The sequence below is a fragment of the Emydura macquarii genome, unplaced genomic scaffold, assembly GCF_026122565.2.
Source record: "Emydura macquarii macquarii isolate MOO-44397 ecotype Brisbane River unplaced genomic scaffold, CSIRO-AGI_Emac_v2 contig_1348, whole genome shotgun sequence".
NCBI lineage: Eukaryota > Metazoa > Chordata > Testudines > Chelidae > Emydura > Emydura macquarii.
In genome coordinates, this window is record NW_027131485.1 from 23,216,281 (window position 1) to 23,226,115 (window position 9,835).

General features: G+C 54.9%; 1 long non-coding RNA gene across 1 annotated transcript; it reads left to right on the forward strand.

The window, feature by feature from the left end:
- Positions 1-945: 945 nt before the first annotated feature.
- Positions 946-6,734, forward strand: LOC137155347 (uncharacterized). The gene is made up of 2 exons (XR_010920436.1): positions 946-1,243; positions 5,761-6,734. It is a non-coding gene; the product is annotated as an uncharacterized lncRNA (long non-coding RNA).
- Positions 6,735-9,835: the final 3,101 nt, after the last annotated feature.

Here is a 9,835-nt window from a genome sequence, read left to right on the forward strand (position 1 = left end):
AATGATTATAATGCAGGGCTGGGCAGATTTCAAGGAGCAAGTAAATCACAGGAGATGACCCCCTATTGGGGGCAGGTGGATGAGCTGTGAGTGCAAGATGGGATTTTGTTTAGAGAACTGGGTAGTACCCGTAGCAGATTTAAGAGCTGACAACATGAGAGGAGTACATGCTTCACACCTGGGGATAGGAGCAGAGTGGAAATGAAGTTCATTACAAACAGGGTGGCCCAGAACCTCAGCTGGGGCAACTTGAAGGCCAGGTGCACACATTGAGGATCTGGCCCAGTATATCTAATTCCCTCCATACATGAAGCAAAAGATGCATTGAGCATCACTTTGCGATGCAAACCCTCCCTATTGAACTGAGACAATTTTTTGTCCCCCAGCTCCGCCCGTTCCATTGCCATACAGGTGTTTCCCAAGATATTTACAGAGCAATTTGCATTCAGTTATAGAAGATGGGAAAGCTGGAAAGAGTGTCTTCTGGCTTTCTCTCAGCTGATTCCTACTTGTCCAAATTACAAATTTGGAAGCATCTCATTAGTGGAAAGTGAATTTCACCAGGAAATTGAGATTGTGGAAGGATTTTTAGAGCAAGTGGGTTAGGTGCTTATCCATATTCCCTGCCTGTTTGACACCTTTCCAAGTTTCTCCCCTGGGAGTACCCAGATGGAGTTGTGCAATCCTGGTAGCTTCAAAATTTCAACACTCAATCCCCCAGGTCCCTGTCTGGGTATGTGCCATTTATCTCCCACGTCACCATGCTCCTGTCTGTGCTGTCTGTTTGCTAGGAGAAGAGGCAGGGATGGTTTTCATTTTCTTGGCTGAAACTTCCTCCGCATTCCTGCCATCCCAAGTGGTTTTAATTTTAACCAGAAGGAGGTTGAGGTGGGAGGATCAGAGACTTAATGGCAGCTTTTTGGGTGAGTGAGATGTGAAACATTTATAACCAGAGCAACTTCCCCTACAACTGCAAGTGTCTGGAATGATGGCAAATAGGCAGAGTCTGGAGAGGAAAGTGGCTGTAACAGGGTGGCCTTCCCCTTTAAGGTCTGGAGTGAGCTAGCCCTGCATTGCTACACCTGCACCAGGAGAGGAGGAAAGCCTAGTGGCTGAGGCCTGATGTGGGAGGAGAGCAGACAAACTGCTACCAGCTGGGGGCAAGAAGCCAGCTGAGGTCCAGGAGCTGTTTGAGGACTGTGGCTGGCCAGTGCCCTTTGTAGGAGGGTTGACCAGAGCCCAGGTACTTGGGGGTGGGCATTGAGACTGGCTGTTCCTGCTGGGGCCTGTGGTAAGGAAGTCTTGTAAGTGTCTTGGCTGGAGGGTGGGGTCCTACCTCTGACTGAAGAGCATGGTGGGGACGCTGAGGCAGAGCAGCTGCAATGCCACACTGTGCAGCAAGGGGGTTCTCTGGGCTAGTAAGTCCTGTGCAATGGCCTGGTGGTTACACCCCTGGCTGGTCACTCCAGAGAGCTGGGCTTGATTCTCCGCTCTGCCTGTGGGTGCTGGGGCAAGTCTCTGTGCCTCAGGGCACAGTTCAGATGGGGATAACATCGAGGTGGCCAGCTCTTCTGGCTGTGTTTGTACAGCGCCTAGCGCCAGAGGCCCCAGCCTCAAGTGAGGCTTTTAGGTCCTACTGTCACGTCACTACTAGCCATTAGCAACAGGCCCCTCAGTCTGATCTGGATTTCAAGTTCAGGGCTATCAGGGGCCAGCACTTTTGCTCGACCCAGGATCGAGTTAGGGACCGTTTGCAAAGTTCAGCCTGGCAAAGGCTGGTTGAGCTGCCTCTCGGGCACACATGGCCTAGCTCCCCAAGGACATCCAGGCCCGTTCAGCCAGACTCCCTCCAGGGACTCCTGTCACAGCATGTGCTCCCCTCCGCATGGGCCGTGGCTCAAAGCTGCCCTCTGGCCTGCAGGGTGTCCTGCCCGCAGTGCCTGGGCACAGTGTCTGGCCCCGGTGGCTGGCTGCATGACAGGGCACACGCCTCTCGCTGGCCAAGGGCTGGCAGGAGTCTTAGGGCCTAATTAGCCCAGCTGGTTACACCGGGGGTGGGGCAGACCTGGCTGAGTATCGAGCCCAGCTGAGGGGGCAGAGGGAAGGCTGGGAGCGTCCTTAGGGAGAAGCTGCCTGAGGAACCAGGATCATCGGGGAGGGTAGAAGCAGCCAGGGACTGGGGGGACTGGCTTCCCCTCCCACCCCAGCCTGAGGGAGGTAGAAGCATCAGGACTAAAAGAGGCAAGGCATGAGTCCTAGCAGAGGCCAAGGCCTGGCATAAGGCCACTGGACTGTTTCTTTTCTGCCCAGGCTCTTCCGTGACCCTGGAAAAGAAGTTAGGAGGTGTCCTGGCCAGAAGGCAGGGCCCTGGATGCTGGGGCACCGGAACTGTAGACAATAGGGGTGCTGCAGAAGACACCGGCAGTACTTCATCCTGGCTCAAGGGGGTGCTCCAGGGGTAGGTCTCATCTACTGCAGGTGGCGAAGTTCAGGCGAAGCTATTAGCAGAGGGAGAGGGGGTGATTGGACATACGCTGAGATCAGAGGAGTTTCCCACTGATGTTTGAAAGCAGGCTGAGAGAGACAGGGAAGTGAACCTGTGTGGCTGGGCTTGGGTTTCCAAGGCTGCAGGGGAGCATTTTAAATCAAGAGCCCTGCCCCCTGCAAAAACAAAAATTCTCATGAATCTACCATAGAACTGGTGGTTGGAGCAACTCCTGAGTCAGCCTCTGTAATGGGTCTCTGGAGTGGGGTGAGAGGCTGGAATATTCCTAATTTTTCTGTTTGTGTTGGGTTTTGAGAAACACGCACCCTCTCAAGATGCCTCAGGGTCACAGGCAGAGCCATAATACATCCTCTGCCATATGTAACTCTCATGGTCTCATCTTCTCTTTCACCCGCTGCCTGCACCATCTGGTCCATGGGCCGGGAGGCCAGGTTTTCCCTCATTAGCTGCATTCTCTGCCCAGGTTCCTCCCGAATTGTCCCTATGCATTGGATGCCAGGGGAGGAGGTGGACCAATTTGCATACGTGCCCAGCTGCCAGTGGAACCCACTGTGCTGGCCGACGCACGGGCAATTGAACCAGTTGCCTCCACAGCAAGAGATGTGAGCTGCTGCAGCTTGCATTCAGGAGCTGGGGCCGTAATAGCCTCCTGCTCTGTGCAGATTGGGCACCGCGGAGTACACGCGGCACCCGCTCACCAGTGAGTTACAGCATGGCAGCTCTTGGCAGGTTGATGTGGCAGGGATTGTCCTGGGCGTTCTACCAATGTCCCGGCTCTGCTGGCCTCTGGCCTCCTACCATGAGACAGGTGGTGGGGCTGCTGGTTGTCTAGCTCCTTGCTCTTCTCTGCACTCAGCAGCAGAGGAAGTGAGCTGTGAGCCTCGTCCACATGACATGGGGCATTGCACCCCCCTACCCACTTAAAAGTTGTGGGTGAGAGAGACAGCAGCATACGCCTCTCTGGATCTGGGGCAGGATTCATAGATCCCAAGGCTAGAAGGGACCATAGTGGTCATGTAGCCTGACCTGTAGGGCACAGAGAACTGCTCCCACTAACGCAGAGAGCAGAACTGTTAGAAAAACATCCCATCTGGACTGACAAAAGGCCAGTGATGGAGACTCCACTTGGCCCCTTGTAGATTGTTGCGGTGGTTAATTACTCTCACCATTAGAAATGTACATCTTATTTCCAGTCTAAACTTGTCTAGCTTCAACTTCCAGCCACCAGATTGTGTTACATCTGTCTGTGCTAGACTGGAGAGCCCGCTATTCAATGTTTGTTCCTTGTACGTGTACTTACAGACTAATCGAGTCACCTGTTCGCTTTCTCTTTGCTAGACTTCAAGAGTGCAATCACTTGTTGCCGGGGGGGAGCAGGCCGGTGGGCCTCCCCCAGGAGAAGACCTGAAGGGAGGCAGGAGCCTGTGGGGCGGGGAAAGCCTGCGGGGGGTTCAGAGCAGCAGCCCAGCTGCTGCAAAGCTGTTCTCAGCAGGGGCATTGGTGCATTTTCATGCTGGGCGTCAGAAGAGTTATTGTCAATATCTCAGGACAGATCCCCCCAAACGAGAAGTCAATTAACTCCTGTCACATCTCACCCACACCCCTTGAGCTGCCACCCCCACCCTGGCCGCCTGCTTATGTGGGGTCCTGTCACTGTCAATTACTACACTGCTTGGCAACTTCACGACTGGCAGCCCTCCTGTGCCCCCCTCCAGGCAGCCTCTGGGCACTGGAGAGGCCTTGGGCCCCATCGCGTGAGGAAGATCCTTGCCTGAGAGGGCAGGAGAGGCTGTGCCCACCCCTCCTAGTCATGCAAATCTCCCTTGCTCAGTGGGGGAGGCTGGGGGCTTGTCTCTGTGTGCTCTGTACTGAGGCTAATCTACATCTGTCCCAGGACAAGGCCTTTACACCATGTGTCCCTGCCTCCCCCCCCTCCGTGATACCAATGGCGGCACAAGGCACCGCACTCCCATGGTGTCCCTGCCTGCCAGCAGGCTCAGGTAATGCCTTGGGGGGTGAGAGGGGAGCCAAGCAGCTGGAGAGTGGGTTACTGTGGGAACGGAGGAGTGGGGAAGGCTACCATGGCAACCCACACCTGAGTCCTGGTGGTGATGCAAAAGATAGAGACAAGCCGGCTTTCCATGGGCTACCTGACCGGAAATGGGCTAGTGCTGATGCTGGCTCCGTGCAAACAAGATGCCCTAAAACAGGGGTTCCCAAACGTTTTACTAGAGCGATCCGCCATCTGTGTTTTATCTCTTGGAGGGGCCCCACCGTGACCTGCCCCACAGCCCGCTGGCTCTTGCATTCCTGTCCCTGCCCCGTGCATGCCCAGGAGAAGTAAGAACATGGGGGTGGAGAGGGACTGGAGAAGGGGAGAGCATCTCCAGGTGACTTACCTAGGTGTTTCCTGTGACCCACTGTTTGGAAAACCCTGCCCTACAGCAGTGTCTCCTTCTTTCCTTGTGCTCCCCTGTTGGTCTGTCTGTCTCCACCTATGGTTTCCTGTTTTATACTTAGAATGGAGCTCTGCCCCACAGAGCTTCCATTCTATCTTTTTGTTCTGTGTTTGTACGGCACCTTGCACAGTGGGGCCCTGCTCCATGAGTGGGGCTCCTACTGCACTGCCAATTGCTGCTAGTTAAATGCAGAGTTACACAATATTCTGAGATCAGACACCTGCAAATCCTGGGCTAGGTTCAAACAGGGCCCTGGAGACTAAGGAAGCAAAGCACAGGAGGAAATTTTTACCTTGATTCTAAGGTACTTGTAGCTCCTCAAACTTGATGACAAAGTATATACGTGGCTAGGCTTCAAGTGCCACAGGATGCTATGGCAGTGGGGTGAACCATTTCTCTAGCTTTGCGCACTGTCTGAATCCACTGCCGTGGGAGGTGAGGGAAGAATTTGCATGTCATCCTCAGTGATGTGTTATCACCATACAAAGCTCTGGCACCATGGAAATAATAAATAGTTATAATAATTTCAGTCCAGCTTGCACCATTGTTTGGGACAACGCGTGGCCTGGGGTGAAAAAGCTGGGCAAATGTCCCCTCCTGGAGTTCTTTCAGTTGTGTCTAGGGGGAGAGTCCCTGCCCCAAAGAGCTTGCAGCCTAAATAGACGAAAGGGCAGAAGCAGCGGCAGGGACTGCCCCAAGGTCAGTGGCCGTGTGGACTAGAGCCCAGCTCTCAGCAGTCCTGTGCCAGCGCTTTAACTAGTGAACTATTCTACCTCTGAGTTTGTCCCCTATTAGGATTCCCCCCCTCAAGAGGAACCAGGAAATCAGGCCCAAGACCTGCAGAAACCTGAAGCTCTTGGATGAGTGGCCATCTGGAACTCCTGGGACCACTGGGAGGGCTAACCGGCCCAAACATGCCTCTCTTTACTTCAGCCTTGTCCCCCTTTGTCTATTTATCCAGCTGTTGCATCTTCTTCTATTTGTGTCTGGTGCTTTCCGGGGCCCGGCTGCTCCATTCTGCTGGTGCGGCGGGGCTCTGATCTCCACCTGGATTCTTTTGACACCCCTGCGCTACAAAGCATAGCTACGCTGGCCTGTGCAGATCTCAGAAGAGGCACTGGAGTCTCCTGACTCTGCGCCCCCCATGCAGCTGTGTCTCAGGTCCCCTTCTGCCATCTGTGAGGTTCCAGCGCGTAGAGGAGGCTTTCCAGGAGAATTCATAGCCCATGGCTGTACAGGTGCGAATATGGGGCCACGCCCCATGATTAAACACAGGGCCATGGCCTCTGTTTGTCCAGAGTGGGAGAACCCCATCATAGGGGGAGAAAATAAACACTGGGATGATTTAAAGGCACTTGCACCGGGGGACGACGACAGAGCAGTCACATGCTCTCCCATCCTTGGCGCCCCCTCTGGGGCCAGCTCCGCCCCCTTTGTTCCCCTTCCTCCACAGCCTCATTTATTACCCCCAGGACATTCATCGGCCTTGACAGATGCCCTGAAATAAAGGCGACCGACCGTGATCGATAATCGAAGACAATGGGCTGGGAGGGGCCAGAGGGACTTGCTCATGAATAGACATGAGCCTGTGGAGACATCAGCTTCCTCGCTGTGCAAAATGGGACCGATTGTGTTGCAGGCGTTTAACATTCAGCCTTGGTCGGCCTGTCTTCCAGCCCCCCCACGAACCTATTAGGTGGTTTATTTATTTAATTATTCCCCCCACCCTTTTCCCCTCCTCCCTCTCTCTCTGTGACAGACCTGGCTCTTTTCACGCGTCATCCCTCTCTTTCTCTCTTTTCTTTTCTTTCTTTTTTTATCTTCCTTCCTTTTCCTTCACTGTGTTTCTTTCTTGCCCCTGCTTTTGTGAGCGGGGCCATGACGAATGGCAGAGAAAGGAGGGTGCTGTGAGAAACTGGCGCGGCCATGGAGCGAGAGGTGCTCAGTGCTTTCAGCTTTGCTTGGGAGGGGAGGTTCCATGTGAATTTTCATCTGAAGGCGGGGAGAGCAGGGGAGCTGGGCTATAGACGTGGCTTTCTTTTTATGGTGATAGGAGTGTGTTTGGGAAGAAAGCTGGGGCCCCTGCACACAAAGAATGGGGAGTGTTTGGACCCTAACATCTTCCAGAGCCGGGGCGTTTGCTAATCAGGGGGAGCAGGTCCTGCCTGGGGGGAACTACGGATCCCTTGCTGTGATTCTGCAGAGCGTCCCTGCCCCACACCCAACGCTTCCCTGGGGGGCCTTTCCTCCCCCCCCCTGCTCTGTCACTGATGGGGAGGCGGGGAATCAGGTCCCACCACCAGAAGCACAATCGAGGCTGCTTTGGTGCTGCATGTGAAGAGGCATCTCGCCAAGGAGCTGCGATCCTCTGCGGTGTCCAGGTCCTGATCGCTATAGCCTTCCCCACGGGCTGGGATTTTAGCTAAGGAAGGCCTCTTCCACTGCAAGGGCCCAGGGTCAATTTCCTGGAGGCTGGGGCTGCTGGGCGCCAGGTCCTTAGCTGTGGTCTTCCCACCACAGCCTGCCTCTGGCTTCCGCAGAGAATGCAGGCTGTGGCCTGGCTGGCAGTGGCTCATGGGGAGAGCGGGCCACGCTCAGTGAGATGGGATTGGGGTGTAAGTTACATTCACCTGGCCAGATTCAGTGGGGTTGTGCAACCGGGGCGAGCCGGACTATGACTGCGGGAGTCTAAGGCGAGAGTCGGCCTCGCTTTCTGCTATGTGGTGGCCCATTTACACTGATCTGTGGCATAAAGTGACCAGACACCAGGTGGCACCAGCCCCTGGGGAATACCCCTGTGCCCGGGCAAAGGCATGACGAGAACACGCTGCACTCTGACTATGCTTGGCTCCCCGCAGCCCTTAGAGGGTTATGGATAATCTGAGTTTGAGTTGGAGCAGTCTTGAGGCTGCTCTAATTTACACTGGGCCAGTGTTTAGGCCCTGCAAAAGTGGCTTATAGCCAACCTTGCCTCTCCCCCCTTCAATGAGCCTGGCACAGGGATGAAGTAACAGATAATCAAGGCCCATGAATCTAAGTTAGTGTAACACACATGCTGAAGGGACAGAGGGAGGTGTAAGATACAGGTCTTAGGCTCAGTCTAGGCTCCTGTCTGAATGTGGCCCAGAGGAGGACCAGCTAAGGAAGTGGCGTAACTTGGGGCGGGATGGAGATGATGATATTTCTAATCTTACTTTGGTATTTATCTGGCCCGTTACTGAAGTGTGTGGGCGTCTCACAATCTGCAGCGTGTTTACCCTCACAGCGCCCCTGGGAGTTGGGCAGGGCTATCACCCCCATTGCTCAGAGGGGGAACTGAGAGACAGAGACTAAGTGACTCACCCAAAGTCACCTAGGCAGTTGGTGGCAGAGCAGAAATTGAATCCAGGCTAATCCAAGTCCCAGCCGAGCGTCCTAACCACTGGCCCATCATCCCTCTTGAACGGAAGGGGCCTAAATCCTGGGTAGGCATTGATTATATAGTCTCTTAGCTGCATCGTGCTACACGCCGTTCTAGGCACCTCAGTAGGAGACGCCGTGATCGGAAGGGAATTCAGTGAAGTCTGAAGGGCTGGGTTATAAGGAAAGGAGACAATAATGCTGTGTGGCTTAACCACACCCCGTTGCTAGGGGACCTGCTAGCCCTATGCAGGGGTCTGGAGGCTCCACGCTCCCAGGGAGGAGAGGAAGTGTTTACGAGGATGCTCACATGCTGCCCATGGTACCAACAATCCCCCTGGGTTCTCACGTTCATATTGACTTTGTCATTTGCTGTCCTCAGCTGTTGTGGAAAGTGTAGCTCGGCTATTAACCAGCTGCTGCATTTCATTCCAGAGGTGGTTGCCTTTCAGCAGTGGATAAAGTGACCCTTCCATATAGTCTGTATGGCCCAGATCAGAAAGGTATTTAGATGTCTACATGCCAGTAGGAGTGAGTCACTGAATCCCTTTGTGGATGTGGGCCTGTACCCACTGAGGACCTGCTCCTTCTCTGACTGAAGTTGGTGGGAGTGTTTCTCTGAGTGTAATGGGAAGCAGCTGACTACTGCGTGTGGTGCTTACCACCAGTGTACGTGCCCCCTTCCCCCCCAGCAGCAGAGCATCTCCAGCCCAGTGGGGAACACCGGGTGCAGGAGTGAGGCCTTGCTGTGCTGGGTCTGGAGCTGCGTTGGACTCGTAGAGTTCTTGGTCGCCCAGGTTCTAGGAGGAACCTAACGAAGCAAGGGATTCAGGGCCAGGGCTCATTCTCGTTCTCTGCTTGCCGTGCTTGGATTGTCCTGGCTCTCTGCTCATAGCGCTGAGCTCAACGGGCTTTGGGCTCGCCCAGGACGAAAAGTACTGCAAAAATACGGGCGCGTGTTATTAAATAACCCTCCGGTCCCTCGTCCAGCACGGGCCAGGTTTGCTCTGCAGGGGTATGCAGGAGCCAGTCCTCCCCCCCCCCCCCAACGTGTGTGAATGCTGGGCACAACTGAGCACAGAGCCTGTCCCCTTGTGATGGCCCCGGGGTGTAGCGTGCCCCTTTGGAAGCGGACTGGGGTTCAGTCCCCTGCCCCCACCAGCCCATGGGAGCAGGATTACCCTGCATGCGCCCCCGGGGGCTGGGCATCTCTGCACCGCTCCCAGCCCTGCACCACCCTGAACGGACACAATTGAGCCTGAGGGAGGGTGAAGCAAAGCCACCCTCAGGCTGAATGCGAGAGGACGGGTCCCAGCCACGAGATCCAAGAGAGCATGGAATAATCTCGCCAGCCCCTTAAAACCAGACACAGCCAGAAATGCCCCGTGCCCTGCCCCACTGCAGGGCTGAGTTGTGTCCCTCCCTTTCTCCTCTGGGGCTCTTGTTGGTGAGCTGCTGTGAGTAGGGGCCT